This window comes from Dermochelys coriacea, chromosome 3 (genome assembly GCF_009764565.3).
Source record: "Dermochelys coriacea isolate rDerCor1 chromosome 3, rDerCor1.pri.v4, whole genome shotgun sequence".
Lineage (NCBI taxonomy): Eukaryota > Metazoa > Chordata > Testudines > Dermochelyidae > Dermochelys > Dermochelys coriacea.
Genome location: NC_050070.1, coordinates 30991074 through 31006821, shown reverse-complemented (window position 1 = coordinate 31006821; position 15748 = coordinate 30991074). Strand labels below are relative to the sequence as shown.

The 15748-nt window shown below is 45.0% G+C and overlaps 1 protein-coding gene and 1 long non-coding RNA gene across 4 annotated transcripts in view; both read right to left on the bottom strand.

The window, feature by feature from the left end:
• Positions 1–15748, bottom strand: part of CYS1 (cystin 1) — a 43033-nt gene that overhangs the window by 14559 nt on the left and 12726 nt on the right. The window lies entirely within an intron of this gene.
• LOC122459223 lies at positions 170–1418 on the bottom strand. The gene is made up of 3 exons (XR_006279760.1): positions 1403–1418; positions 471–478; positions 170–392 (listed from the first exon to the last, which is right to left on the bottom strand). It is a non-coding gene; the product is annotated as an uncharacterized LOC122459223 (long non-coding RNA).

Here is a 15748-nt window from a genome sequence, read left to right as displayed (position 1 = left end):
ATTGAATGCCAGCTTTCTGTTGCTTGGGCAGTCCTCTGGGGTGGAGTGGTTGGGTGCCCGGAGGCCCCCGCACCGTGTTCTTGAGTGTCTGGGTGAGGAGGCTATGGAACTTGGGAAGGAGGGCGGTTGGTTACACAGGGGCTATAGTGGGGGTCTGTGCTCATGCTGCATTTCCTGCATCTCAACCATACGCCGGAGCATATCAGTTTGATCCTCCAGGAACCTCAGCATTGACTCCTGCTTTCTGTCAGCCAGCTGACGTCACCTATCATCTTCAACCCGCCACCTGCCCTCGTGTTCATATTGTGCTTTTCTGGACTCTAACATTGTCTGCTCCCTCGCATTCTGCTGGGGTCTTTCGATGCAGGAGGACTGCATGAGCTCAGAGAATACTTCATCGCGAGTGTGTTTTTTTCACCTTCTAATCTTTACTAGCCTCTGGATGGAGATGATAGGGGGAGCATTGAAACATTTGCAACTGTGGGAGGAAAAAAAGGGAGAGTAGTAGTTAAAAAGACGCATTTTAGAGAACAATGGGTACATCTTTCATGGTGAACCTTGCTGTTAACTTTACATAGCACATGTGCATTCAGTACAAGGTCACATTTTGCCTCTGATATTGAGGGTCTGCCAGTTTGGTGTGAGAGATTACACACGCAGGGCCAGCAGGCAACAGAATTCGGCTTGCAGGCAGCCATGGTAAGCCACAGTCTTTTGGCTTCTTTAACCTTCAAAACGTGTGGGAACGGTTTCAAACAGCAGCACCCTCATTTCCCATACCAAACAGCCGTTGGGTTGGCCATTTGAAATGGGTTGGCAATTTAAAAGGAGGGGCTGCAGTTTTCGGGTTAACATGCAGCACAAACCCAACTAACCCTCCCCTCACCCATTATCTGGGATGATTGCTTCACCCCTCCACCCACCGCATGGCTAACAGCAGGGAAGATTTCTGTTCAGCCACAGGCAAACAGCCCAGCAGGAATGGCCACCTCTGAATGTCCCCTTAATAAAATTACCCTATTTCAACCAGGTGACCATGGATATCACCACTCTCCTGAGGATAACACAGCGAGATAAAGAACGGATGTCCCTTGAATGCCAGCAAACACCGGGACCATACGCTGCCATGATTTGTTATCCAATGACTCCAGACTATGTGTTACTGGCCTGGCGTGGTAAAGTGTCCTACCATGAAGGACGGAATAAGGCTGCCCTCCCCAGAAACCTTTTGCAAAGGCTTTGGGAGTACATCCAGGAGAGCTTTATGGAGATGTCCCTGGAGGATTTCCACTCCATCCCCAGACACATTAACAGACTTTTCCAGTAGCGGTACTGGCTGCAAATTAATCATTAAACACGCTTACTTTTAAATCATGTATTATATTTACAAAGATACACTCACCAGAGGTCCCTTCTCCATCTGGCGGGTCCGGTCGGTTCGGGGGGTATTGGCTCCAGGGTGATAAACAGTTCCTGGCTGTCGGGGGAAACGGTTTCTCCGCTTGCTTGTGGAGAACTTTCAACCTCCTCCTCCTCCTCATCCCCAAAATGCGCATCCCTGTTGCGTGATAATTCATTGATGGAGTCAAAGCACAGGGGTGGAGTAGTGGTGGCTGTACCCCCTCGAATGGCATGCAGGTCATCATAGAACCAGCATGTCTGGGGCTCTGACCCAGAGCGGCCGTTTGCCTCTCTGTTTTTTTGGTAGGCTTGCCTGAGCTCCTTAAGTTTCACGCGGCACTGCTGCGGGTCCCTGTTATAGCCTCTGTCCTTCATGTCCTTGGAGATTTTTTTCAAATGTTTGGGCATTTCATCTTTTGGAATGGAGTTCTGATAGCATGGATTCGTGTCCCCATACAGCGATCAGATCCTGTACCTCCCATTCAGTCCATGCTGGAGCTCTTTTGCAATTCTGGGACTCCATCATGGTCACCTCTGCTGATGAGATCTGCACTCACCTGCAGCTTGCCATGCTGGCGAAACAGGAAATGAAATTCAAAAGCTCGCGGGCCTTTTCCTGTCTACCTGGCCAGTGCATCTGAGTTGAGAGCGCTGTCCAGAGTGGTCACAATGGAGCACTCTGGGATAGCTCTCAGAGGCCAATACCATCGAATTGCAACCACACTATTCCAGGTTCAACCTGGCAAGGTCGATTTCAGCACTAATCCCCTCGTCGGGGGAGGAGTAAAGAAATTGATTTTAAGAGCCCTTTAACTCAAAGTAAATGGCTTCGTCGTGTGGACGAGTGCAGGGTTAAATTGATCTAACACTGCTAAATTTGACCTAAACTCGTAGTGTAGACCAGGGCCTAGAATTCAATCCTGCCCTTTCCTGCCTGAGCAGTGGAGAGGTTTTGACCTTGCAAAAGTTACCACAAACAGTTAACTCTACCAGGTAGGTCTGTTTTACTGCTCCAGCAAGCAGACTGCAGCCTGTTGGGTTGCTTGGAGCCCCTCCAGGCTGCAGATCTACACACTCTTTTGAAGCTGTGGAGAGCTGGAGGGCAAAGACCCTGGATCTCTAGGCTTGTGTTCGCTTGAGTGCTCACAATCTTGCACTCCCTGTGTCCTCTTGCCCCCAGAAAGCATAGGGGGACACGGGGCCAACTTTAGCTCCATCTTGCTAATAGTGTTAACAGCACACACATCGTTAAATACAGAAGTAACTGTCTCCCCAAATATTGCATGCTGCATTAGCCCAGTGATTCAGGGGCACAATGCCTATGTCCCTAGTGGGGGAAGGAGGTGTTTGTTTGTTTGGGGCAGAGCCTAGGAGCACGTACAGCACAGCAGAAACAACTTTTTTCCCCATGCCCTCTTTATCTGAGTAGTGGCCTAAGTCCTCTACCAGAGTGCAGGGAGCCCCCTCCCTGCAGGCCAGAAACAGGAACCTGCTAGGGCTCTGGGCCATGGAGGTACTGTGGGACATTGTCAGGGGGCTGGTGCACATGTGGTAAAATAAAAAGACTGAAAAAAATCATATGATTTTGAACTCTTCAGGTCAACAATACTGGATTCATCAAGAAATCCTCTATTCTAATCCTTGTTCTCGCATTATCTCCCTCTGTGGCATCAGGCAAGTCCATTTGCTTCTGTGCCTCAGTTTCCCCATTTGTCAATGAGGGATAATATATACCTAGCCCACAGCAGAGCTGGGGACGTTAGTTCATAAATGTTTGTACAATGCTGTATGAAGCGACTATTTCTGTGACCCTACGTTACCGCTAGTGCTGTGCTGCAAAGCAATGTCACTACAAGGGTAAAATGGTTTAATCCACAAGAGACTTTGTTCTCAACAAACTAAACTAAAATTTTCCAGAGCTCCTAATGCTGACAATACCTGCAGGTGGGTATTCTTCGTAAGTACAAGAATTCATTCCTGGTGTCTCTGAAAGGGACATACACCTGATGGCAATCACAGTCCTGCAGTAATTGCTTTGGAACAATTTTGCCCACAGCATTGCACTGATCGTATGTCAGTCCTTATAATATAAAACATTCTCATCTGTCTAGTTGTCCATTTGAAAAAAAATATCCTGATCTGGCTGTGTAAATGTCAGGAGCTCCAGATGTCAACAATGGCTTTATTTTTTCAAACAGGCCAACTGGCATGGCAGATGTCATGTGAATTTCCTACCCGAGAGGCAGCTAATTTACTTTGCACAATTTCTTCAATCACAAGTTCTATGGGCACCAAGAGGTATCTAGCAAATGAGTCTGAACTTGATTCCTTCATTCAGTTTTGACAGAGAGGAAATTCTTTTTTTTTTTTTCCATATAGTAAATAAGAGATGGGAGTAGCACTTAAAAGCAGTGTAGGGCCCAAATACTTCATAATAGGAAAGGGAAATATAGAAATATGACTTAAACTCGCAACTGGCATGTGAGTTATTGATTATAGCTCATCTGTGACCAGCCCTCTGCTAGTTTTACAGGAATGTTGAATGATGGATAAGAAACAGCCGTGGCAAAATTTCCAAGACTCCATTTTGAAACCTACAAAACATTAATTGTTTCCATTGGCGCTTACATAACCCATTTTTTCTAATTATTCCTGACGGTTGAGGCTATTTCGACACAAGACAGCTTACAGTGGCACAGCTCTACCGCTGCAGGCTGAGCCGCTGGAAGGTCTCTCACGTAGCTGCTCTATGCCAATGGGAGAGAGCTTGCCCAGCGACCCCCAACAAGCTGCGGTAGCTATGTTGGTGGTAGAAGCTCTCTTGTTGACATAGTGCTGTGCACGCTTCCACGTATGCCAGCAAAACGTATGTTGCTCAGGGTGTGTTTTTCACACTGCTGAACAACATACATTTTGCAGCCATAAGTTGTAGGGTAGACCTGGCCTTAGTCTTCATGGTGACCTTTAGGATGAGAGAAGCTCTCTAAATAAAAAAAAAATATACTGCAAAATACATCAGCTGTCAACTTTTTCTTTTTAAACAATCATGAATGAATGAACAGGGTGGAGCGTAACGCTAATGGGCTAGGACAATGGCTGGAAAAAAGCAAACAGCCCCATAGCCTTTCATTTATTCCCATAACCGTCATGGAAATATGCTCTAGAATTTAACAGGGATGAAACCTATACTGTCCTGCAGAAACAGAACATGGTTCCTCAGAAATTACTCTACTCTAAATGTCTGAGTTCTCTGGTCTGCTAAGGCCACTTTGTAATGCTTAAAACAGCCAGAGATAGCTGTTAGAGAATCCCCCTTGCATAGGAGAATTCTTGGGTGCAAGAAAGCTGGCTGCTCTAGTAGCAGCCAGTCCCAGTGTTAAGCAAGAGATAGGGCTTGTCAGGGGAATTTGGAGGGCAGGGCATGGGTGGGACTGGGTCTGCTGAAGCAGAGCTACTATGTTGATCCCGCACTGTAACTAGTGGTGCAGAAGTTAAAGTAGGTCCCCAGCTGCTCTAATTTACCCTGGGGATAGGTGGCTGAGGATTAGGAATTGTAACTGTCTGAGCTCAGCCTATTCTGTTGCAGTGATAACCAATATACCTCCTGACTTGGAACGGGGAAGCCCCAGAAATTTTTCACCTGGTACGCACAACTGCATTTACCCCTCAGCAACAGTTTGGTTCCTGTCCCATGGAGCCGGGCACAGCTCATCACTCCAGGCATTGTGATCTGGGAATGGGATCGCAGCGCCACTCGGCTTTGGCCCGGCAGGAACCGCTCAATGAAACTTGGCCCTGCAGCTCTCCATCACAACCCTGCCAGATCACAATGCCATTTACTTTGGGGGCCCTCACAACCAGGAACCCTGGGACAAACTGCCCCTTTTTCACTCCTCCCATGGGGCTGTGCCCCCACTCCCCAATTGGCACCCCTGCCAATGGTATGCACTGTGGATAATTTACACATCGCTGTGGGCTCCACTGGCTTGAAAAATAGCAAATGAACACATCTGGGGGAAAATAATTCAAAACACAGCTATTCAATGGGAGTGAGAAACCTGGAAAGCAATAATGCAGAAAGGAAAAGGGCCAAAAGTGTACAACACACAAGATAGGAGTTTGCAGTGGAGCAGAGCAGCACAAAAAGGTGCAACTCCACCAGGAATACTGTGCTCATGTCTAGTCACCTCATTACTAGGAAAATACTAACAGCTTGGAGGGAGTTTACAGAACAGCAACAAAAGTGCTTACAGGGCAGAGTGGACTGACAAAGCGAGAGAAGCTGAAAAGAAGCAAATGTTTAATATAACTGAGGAAGGGGAACAGGAGAGGAGACTACATCTATTTTAAGGGTGTTAATGCCAAGGAGGGAGAACAATTATGGAGAGGCCATAGGATACAGTAAATAGGACACAATGTGAGATGGGACAATTTAAACTAAATGCAAGGAAAATTTCCTGTCATCAAGACTCATTAGGCTGTGACTTAATCTCCCACAAGGAAAAATGGTGGGAGTTCCTTTGCTTGAGAAAGGACTCCTCATTGTTTTTATACTAGGCAACGTACAACATTGGAAATGCTGCCCTGGCAGAGGGATGGACTAGAGGCTCCACAAGGCCTTTTTCTTAACGTTCACAATTCTGCTTTGTGTTGTCAGAACTAAGGAGACCCCTTTTTACTAGGGTCACTGCCTGCTGTATGACCCTTGCCACAGACCAGTGGGGTAGCTGATGGTCACTGCAGAGAAGACGTAGCAGGAAATCTGGAATTGAATGTCGGATTTTTTTAAGAGAGATTTATCCTTTTTCTGAGGATAGGAAAGTAAAGAATAAATAATTAAAGTTCCTTCTTAAAGCAAATGTGACTATTGACTCAGGACCAGATCAATGCCTTGCTTAAACTCTGTACTAGAAATACAAGCTTTAGGGGCGGTCATAAGATCACAGTAATTAGAAAGGGAAAAGATATATTGGGTCATCTGGTCCATCCTGCTGCTAAGTCACAGTGCCCTGACAGAGGGTGTCTGAAATACTAAACTGATTTAAACATTTTATTAAAGCTAACTTTAAAATGATCTAATACACAGGTTAAGGAAAGAGTGCCTATACATCTGAGCATAATGCTTAAATTATCCAAAAGTACAAAGATTTTGGTTTAAAAGTCATAAAATACATATAGTATATAATATGCAATATCCCAAATTAAGGTTAATAAATTTAACAATACAGATAAAACATTAGCATCCAAATATTTGGGTACATCACTCATAAAAAGATATTAAGAGTAGCTTCTGGAAAGCAAACACAGCAATGAGTGTATAGTGTCCCTTAGTCATTGAGAATTTAGGATAGGTTGTCCCTCAGTAAATACAATCCATCAGAAAAGTATTTTGGTTACCTTCCCAACTTCACTTCTCAGTGGCACTCTGGCTCATCTCTCCTGGTATTGTCAATGTCCGGTGATGTGTTCTAAATAGATGTCCTTTGATCACCTGATGGCATCTGATGCCAAGAGTTGCTGCATCAGCTGAGCATTGCACTGACTGATTCCACATTCCAGCACCACTCGATCGTTACTGGGATCCCATGTGCCTAGGGCTCCAATGATCGATGCTTGTGTTTGAACCTCATAACCCCTAATTCTCAAGGCATCAGATAGAGAGGTATTTCTTCACCTTTCGAACGGGGGACATCCACCACAACAATCTTCTTCTGTTTCTCATTAGTGATGACGACGTCCGGTTGCAGTTGGCTGTCTGTTCCAGGAATAGAGGAGTTCACGGCAACCTTCCTCATATGTGGTAGGATGGCTCTGACTAGGCAATCTTGGATGGAATTGTAGTGCAGCTGCTAGGCTCTGGAATAGGGCTTGCAACTACACAAGACATGAGGTAAGGTCTCATTAGCATAGCCATACTTTCTGCATCGCTTGTCCCAATTCCCGGGACAGACAGCTCCGTTCAGCGGGAGGTAGTTGAGCCAGGCCCTGTGGATGAATCTCCAGTCAGCAAATCGGGTGAACCTATCCCTGGGTAGGAAGTGGTTGCTGGCATCCCACGTGCATGTCACTTTGAAGGCCTTCCCCTGGTCCGGCTTCTGTTTCAGGTTTTCCACATACTGGCAGCAGATGGCATCCTTCAGGATCCTCTCCAGCATAGTTCTAGCTCTCAGAGTGATGATTGTGTGCTCTGTATTCTTCACCTGTGGCACCAGACTCCCAGTTCCTAACGTTCTTCACACCATGTCCAGTGGCAGCCAATACGCTTCTCCAGCTGTTGCGTAGCACTGCGGGCGTGAGTCCAAAGTGAAGCAAAGTCTCCCCCATCTCTTCCAAAGTCGCTTTCCAGAGGTCCGCTCAGGTAGGTGGCAACATCTTGGTTGGAGGAGGTCCTGGCGATTCACTTCCTGATGACATCATGCATAGCACTCGCTGCGATGTTCCTCACCATGGTGTCCAGGCATGTCGGAAGGCACGAGTGATCACCGCAACATCATACAAATCACCCATTCAAGGGATGTTGGTGCCACCCTGCCTGAGTGAGATGTACACCAGTTCATTGCTGTCCCTCTGAAAAAACGAAACATCCACTGCTTTATGGTGTTGTCTGCCCTGTTAAGATTGGATCTTTGCCAAAATGCTAAGAAGCAGCTGTGATTATCCTACTTCAAACCAAGCCTGCAGAGCTAAATGTTCTCACAACTCACTTCATTATTTTGTGGATGTGTCACTATCTGGATGGATCTCATCTCCAACAGTTGTGGCTATGGGGTACAGACTGATGCAGGACAGAATTCAAAGTAGATTTACTACCTTTGTGGAACTGCTTTCCAGGAAGAAATACAGCAAATGAGGCTACATCTTCTTCTTTTGTTTTTTTTTTAAAGCTTTTCCACTTTTCTTGTTTCTTCTTTTCATTCTTCTCCTTTGTTTTATTGGTTTTGTTATTTCTTCAGTGATTGGCTCTATCAGTGATGGACTTGAATTGGTCCACCTGGGACTGATTCTGCTCTCAGGCACACCAGAGTAACTCCACAAACGTCCATTTATACCAGTGTGACAGAGCAGAATCTGATCCAGTGAACGATGAGACAACTCTAGGAACTAAACGTTACTTAGTTGGTTTGACTTTTCCAAAAACTGAAATTCTGTTGACAGAATGATGAGTTTAATAGATGTTCCCATAGAGTTCTTGATGCTAAAGACTATAGTCCTGATTGTTATTTACACTAAGCTCACTTTAGACAGTGTAAAGTGGAGTAAGTTTATATTTACTCCCATTTTAAAACCTCTTAATACTGGCAGAGCAAAGTGTAAATGAGATTAAAGTTCTGCTTCTTCATCATAGACCTGTAGCTGTCTCCAGCTTGCTTTCTCCTTAATCCAGATGTCCTTCCAAATATTCTCCAGATTTTCTTTTGAGAGTATGAATTTTCCAGCAGTGACCTACTTTCTATATTAGAATCACAATTGTTTCCTTTGCATTTCGAAGTGGCAGAGATAAGCAAGTTCCTCACAGAGGCGCAAGATGAGGTGCGGATTAGCCAGAGCCTATAGCTGCTATGGTCAGTTTGGGAATCTTTTGACTCACTCTTTGGCATGATCAAATTCACCAAAAGGCTCAGCAGCAGCCCTTTCCGGACAAAACAGAATAACCATAATCATGGTGCAAAGGCCAATGAGGGTGCTGGGAAATATCAGAAGAGGGTGGATTTTTTTACTGTGAGTGCCTGCCTGTATGACCATTCTGCCTAACCACTGCCCACCATTCTTGTTAGCTGTCAAGGGACTGGAGCTGATGAGAAGCTTGCTCAGAAAGTGGGATTATCGTCAATTTCAATTCCCTACTGGCTCAAAAGCAAAGGAGTGAGCTGGCAGGGAGCAAGGATTGTGCCACCAACGTGTGCTTTCATGTCACATCCATCAGCGATGTCTATGGTTAATAGGTCACAGCCTGATAACCAGAATTTTCAGTCAAACTGATCTACACCTCCTTCTGGAGAGACAAAGCTGCTTAAAATCAAGAGAGTCACTGTCTGGCGTAAGAAGGTGATATTTTAAATCTTTCATCAGTGCCCCGTTCACATGTCTATCTTACTGTTCCCAGTGCTCCTCCCTGTAGGCGGTCATAGGAGAACAGTCTGGGATCCATTGTTCTTGCTAGTGGACATACTATTTCAGATTTTCTTTCCTTTACTGCTATACAAACACACACCATTTTAATCCAACCAGCCTTCATGAATCCTTGGAAGAGGCTGATTGGGCCACAGTGTCCTGTGTCTGCTCTGTGTGACTGTGAACCAAAGGGAAGGAATCTCCCTAAAGCGAGAAGAGGAGGGCAGCTCATCTCACCTGAATGCAGTTGAAAGGGTAGTTATCTCACAAGCCTTATCAACCCAAGAGAGCTGGGCCACTGCAGTTTGCCCCTGTGTGACTGCACCGGTGCAAGTAGCAAATCTCCCCTAGGCACAACAGAGTAGCATGGCAGCACCCAGCACTCCTGCACCTGTGTTGTGGGGATCTAGCCCACAGTTCTCTGTGGTCTGTTCTAGCCAGACACTGGTGTGATCCTTGTCATCACAGTATCTGAGCTCCTCACAACCAGTCATTTGTGGAATTTATCCTGGAAGTCTGGAAGCATTATCAAACATAAGAACATAAGAAAGGCCATACTGGGTCAGACCATCTACCAACAGTGGCCAATGCCAGGTGCCCCAGAGGGAGTGAACCTAACAGGTAATGATCTAGTGATATCTCTCCTGCCATCCATCTCCACCCTCTGACAAACAGAGGCTAGGGAAACCATTCCTTACCCATCCTGGCTAATAGCCATTAATGGACTTAACCTCCATGAATTTATCTAGTTCTCTTTTAAACCCTGTTATAGTCTTAGCCTTCACAACCTCCTCAGGCAAGGAGTTCCATAGGTTGACTGTGCGCTGAGTGAAGAAGAACTTCCTTTTATTTGTTTTAAACCTGCTACACATTCATTTCATTTGGTGGCCCCTACTTCTTATATTATGGGAACAAATAAATAACTTTTCCTTATTCACTTTCTGCACACCACTCATGATTTTATATACCTCTATCATATCCCCCTTAGTCTCCTCTTTTCCAAGCTGAAAAGTCCTAGCCTCTTTAATCTCTCCTCCTATGGGACCCATTCCAAACCCCTAATCATTTTAGTTGCCCTTTTATGAACCTTTTCTAATGCCAGTATATCTTTTTTGAGATGGGGGATCACATCTGTACGCAGAATTCAATATGTGGACATACCATGGATTTATATAAGGGCAATAAGATATTCTCTGTCTTATTCTCTATCTCTTTTTTTAATGATTCCTAACAACCTATTTGCTTTTTTGACTGCGGCTGCACACTGCGTGGACATCTTCAGAGAACTATCCACAATGACTCCAAGATCTCTTTCCTGATTAGTTATAGCTAAATCAGCCCCCAGCATATTTTATGTCTAGTTGGGGTTATTTTTTCCAATGTGCATTACTTTACATTTATCCACATTAAATTTCATTTGCCATTTTGTTGCCCAATCACTTAGTTTTGTGAGATATTTTTGAGGTTCTTCACAGTCTGCTTTGGTCTTAACTATCTTGAGCAGTTTAGTATCATCTGCAAACTTTGCCACCTCACTCTTTACCCCTTTCTCCAGATCATTTATGAATAAATTGAATAGGATTGGTCCTAGGACTGATCCTTGGGGAACACCACTCGTTATCCCTCTCCATTCTGAAAATTTGCCATTTATTCCTACCCTTTGTTCCCTGTCTTTTAACCAGTTCTCAATCCATGAAAGGATCTTCCCTCTTATCCCATAACAACCTAATTTATGTAAGAGCCTTTGGTGAGGGACCTTGTCAAAGGCTTTCTGGAAATCTAAGTACACTATGTCCACTGGATCCCCCTTGTCCACATGTTTGTTGACCCCCTCAAAAAACTCTAATAGATTAGTAAGACATGATCTCCCTTTACAGAAACCATGCTGACTTTTGCGCAACAATTTATATTCTTCTATGTTTCTGACAATTTTATTCTTTACTATTATTTTAACTAATTTGCCCAGTACTGACGTTAGACTTACTGGTCTGTAATTGCCAGGATCACCTCTAGAGCCCTTCTTAAATACTGGTGTTACATTAGCTATCTTCCAGTCATTGGGTACAGTAACTGATTTAAAGGACAGGTTACAAACCATAGTTAATAGTTCCGCAATTTCACATTTGAGTTCTTTCAGAACTCTTGGGTGAATGCCATCTGGTCCCGGTGACTTGTTACTGTTAAGTTTCTCAATTAATTCCAAAACCTCCCCTAGTGACACTTCAATCTGTGACGATTCCTCAGATTTGTCACCTACAACAGACAGCTCAGGTTTGGGAATCTCCCTAACATCCTCAGCCGTGAAGACTGAAGCAAAGAATTCATTTAGTTTCTCTGTGATGACTTTAAGTGCTCCTTTTGTATCTCGATCGTCCAGGGGCCCCACTGGTTGTTTAGCAGGCTTCCTGCTTCTGATGTACTTAAAAAACATTTTGTTATTACCTTTTGAGTTTTTGGCTAGCTGTTCTTCAAACTTCTTTTTGGCTTTTCTTATTACATTTTTACATTTAATTTGGCAGTGTTTACGCTCCTTTCTATTTACCTCACTAGGATTTGACTTCCGCTTTTTAAAAGATGCCTTTTTATCTCTCACTGCTTCTTTTACATGGTTGTTAAGCCACGGTAGCTCTTTTTTAGTTCTTTTACTGTGTTTTTTAATTTGGGGTATACATTTAAGTTGAGCCTCTATTATGGTGCCTTTGAAAAGTATCCATGCAGCTTACAGGGATTTCACTCTAGTCACGTACCTTTTAATTTTTGTTTAACTAATCTCATTTTTGCATAGTTCCCCGTTCTGAAATTAAATGCCACAGTGTTGGGCTGTTGATGTGTTCTTCCCACCACAGGAATATTAAATGTTGTTATATTATGGTCACTATTTCCAAGCGATCCTGTTATAGTTACCTCTTGGACCAGATCCTGTGCTCCACTCAGGACTAGATCGAGAGTTGCCTCTCCCCTTGTGGGTTCCTGTACCAGCTGCTCCAAGAAGCAGTCATTTAAAGTATCGAGAAATTTTGACTCTACATTTCGTCCTGAGGTGACATGTACACAGTCAATATGGGGATAATTGAAATCCCCCACTATTATTGAGTTTTTTATTTTGATAGCCTCTCTAATCTCCCTTAGCATTTCATCGTCACTATCACTGTCCTGGTCAGGTGGTCGATAGTAGATCCCTACTGTTATATTCTTATTAGAGCATGGAATTACTATCCACAGAGATTCTATGGAGAATGTGGATTCATTTAAGATTTTTATTTCATTTGATTCTACATTTTCTTTCACATATAGTGCCACTCCGTCTCCCCCGCCCCCCCCGCACTACCTGTTCTGTCCTTCTGGTATATTTTGTACCCCAGAATGATTGTGTCCCATTGATTGTCCTCACTGCACCAGGTTTCTGTGATGCTTATTATATCAATATCCTCCTTTAACATGAGGCACTCTAGCTCACCCATCTTATTATTTAGACTTCTAGCATTTGTGTACAAGCACTTTAAAAACTTGTCACTATTTATTTGTCTTCCCTTTTCTGAGGTGTCAGATTCTTTATGTGAATGTTTCTTGTCTGATCTGGCCCATACTTTATCCTCTTCCATCCTCACTTCCTGACTAAAACCTAGAGAATCTCTATCAATAGACTCTCCTCTAAGAGAAGTCTCTGTCCGATTCACGTGCACCTCTGCAGCAATCAGCTTTCCCCCATCTCTTAGTTTAAAAATTGCTCTGCAACCTTTTAATGTTAAGTGCCAGCAGTCTGGATCCACTTTGGTTTAGGTGGAGCCCATCCTTCCTGTATAGGCTTCCCCTATCCCAAAAGTTTCCCCAGTTCCTAATAAATCTAAACCCCTCCTCTCTACACCATCATCTCATCCATGCATTGAGACTCTGAAGCTCTGTCTGCCTATCTGGTCCTGCGCTGGAACTTGAAGCATTTCCGAGAATGCCACCATAGAGGTCCTGGATTTCAGTCTCTTTCCTAGCAGCCTATATTTGGCCTCCAGGACGTGTCTCCTACCCTTCCCTATGTCATTGATATCTACATGTACCACGACCACCGGTTCCTCCCCAACACTACACATAAGTCTATCTAGATGCCTCAAGAGATCCGCAACCTTCACACCAGGCAGGCAAGTCACCATACAGTTCTCCCGATCATCACAAACCCAGCTATCTATGTTTCTAATGATCGAATCTCCCATTACTAACACCTGCCTTTTCCTAATGACTGGAGTTCCCTCCCCCGGAGAGGTAACCTCAGTGCGAGAGGATACCCCAACATCATCTGGAAGGAGGGTCGCAATTATGGGAAAGTTTTCCTCTGTTCCAGTTGACTGCTCTCCTTCTCTGGGCCTTTCATCCTCCTCAACAGCTCAGGGGCTGTCTGACCAGAGGTGGGACAAATCTACAGTGTCCCGGAAAGCCTCATCAGCATACTTCTCCGCCTCCCTTAGCTCCTCCAGTTCCGCCACCCTGGCCTCCAAAGCCGGTACATGGTCTCTGTGGGCCAAGAGTTCCTTGCACCGAATGGACACATACACCGCCCACCCACAGGGCAGGTAATCATACATGCTACACTGAGTGCAATAAACAGGATAGCCCCCATTCTGCTGCTGGGCTTCTGCCTGCATTCTCTCCTACAGCTACCTAGATTAATGATAGGGTTTTTGTTTAATCAAGAAGTTCTGATTATATTTTAGTTTAAAGGTTTTAAAGAATGGCAAGTGTACCTCGCCCCCTTTCCACTCCCCTTCCAAACTCCCTCTCGAAACTCCCCGTTAGCAGCCCCTGTTCGCAAAGCTTTATCACCGCTTTACAGAGGAAAGGTTATCAGCCCATTTACAGACTGGAGGTTTAGTGACTTGTTCTGATTACATGGGAAGCCTGTGAGTGAGCCCAGGAATTGACCATGTCTCCTGTGCCCTGGTCTAGTGCACTACTCCTTAGATCACCCTTCCTCCCCAAGCCCCTGCCCAGTTGCTGGAAGGTCCAATGGATTGCTGTCCTAAGGATGAGGACCTTCCAAAGGCCACATGACCCATCTCCCTTCCTCTGCACCCAAGAGTGTCCAGGACTGAAACTCAGTGCTGTGCTCCAGCTGAAACCTGGCTCTCCTAAGGGAACGTGTCTTGTGGGGTGCAGGGGAGCGTGTGTGTGGAATTTCTTCTGACTCCACTCCCCTTTCCTGCAGACCTCCAGATATCCACAGCACAGGAACCCTCCTCATGTGTACCTAGGAGGTGTGCAGGGATAGTCTTCTCTTCCTGCTGATCTCTGCTCCCTTCCACATGCACCCGTTACAACCTCTACTCCCACCTCATGCCCTCCCTGCAGAGGTTCCCATTGCAGGGCCTTGTGCACTGGTGCACCTCAGTCCATCCTATTCTTTGCCTGTGGCACACAACAGTCCAGTCTCCGGTGGGCTGTGACACTTCAGCCTCATTTCATTTGTTGGATCTAGTGTGCAGGTGCTGGCTGGTGTTGGTGGCCTGTGACATACAGGAGGTCAGACTAGATGATCTGGTATCCTTCTGGCCTTAAATTCTCTGAGATCTTTCAGAGTAGCAGCCGTGTTAGTCTGTATCCGCAAAAAGAAAAGGAGTACTTGTGGCACCTTAGAGACTAACAAATTTATTTGAGCATATACTTTTGTGGGCTAGAACCCACTTCATCAGATGCATGGAGTGGAAAATACAGTAGGCAGGTATAAATACATAGCACATTAAAAAATGGGAGTTGCCTTACCAAGTGGGGGGTCAGTGCTAACAAGGCCAATTCAATTAGGGTGGATGTGGCCCATTCTCAACAGTTGACAAGAAGGGGTAAGTATCAACAGAGGGAAAATTACTTTTTGTAGTGACCCAGCCACTCCCAGTCTTTATTCAGGCCTAATTTGATGGTGTCAAGTTTGCAAGCTACACTGAGCTGCTTTGAACAAATCATTTCTACCTTTTTCAGGCTTATTTTCACAAACTTTACTAGCCAACAATTCAACACTTACCAAAACTGTCCCCTTCCTTCCTCAGTTAGGGCTTTAACCTGAGCTGAGGTACTTGGGAAGCAGCAGTGAGGGGGTGGGGGCTCCAAAGGGACGTGTGGTGGGGTACAGAAGAGGAAGGGGCCTTCTCTACCCCGAGACACAAAATATGTGATAAAGTGATTTGCTACTGTCACACCCTGGTGCTAAAGATGTAATATGAAAGGAAGATGTGCCTTTCTGTTAAATGTCACA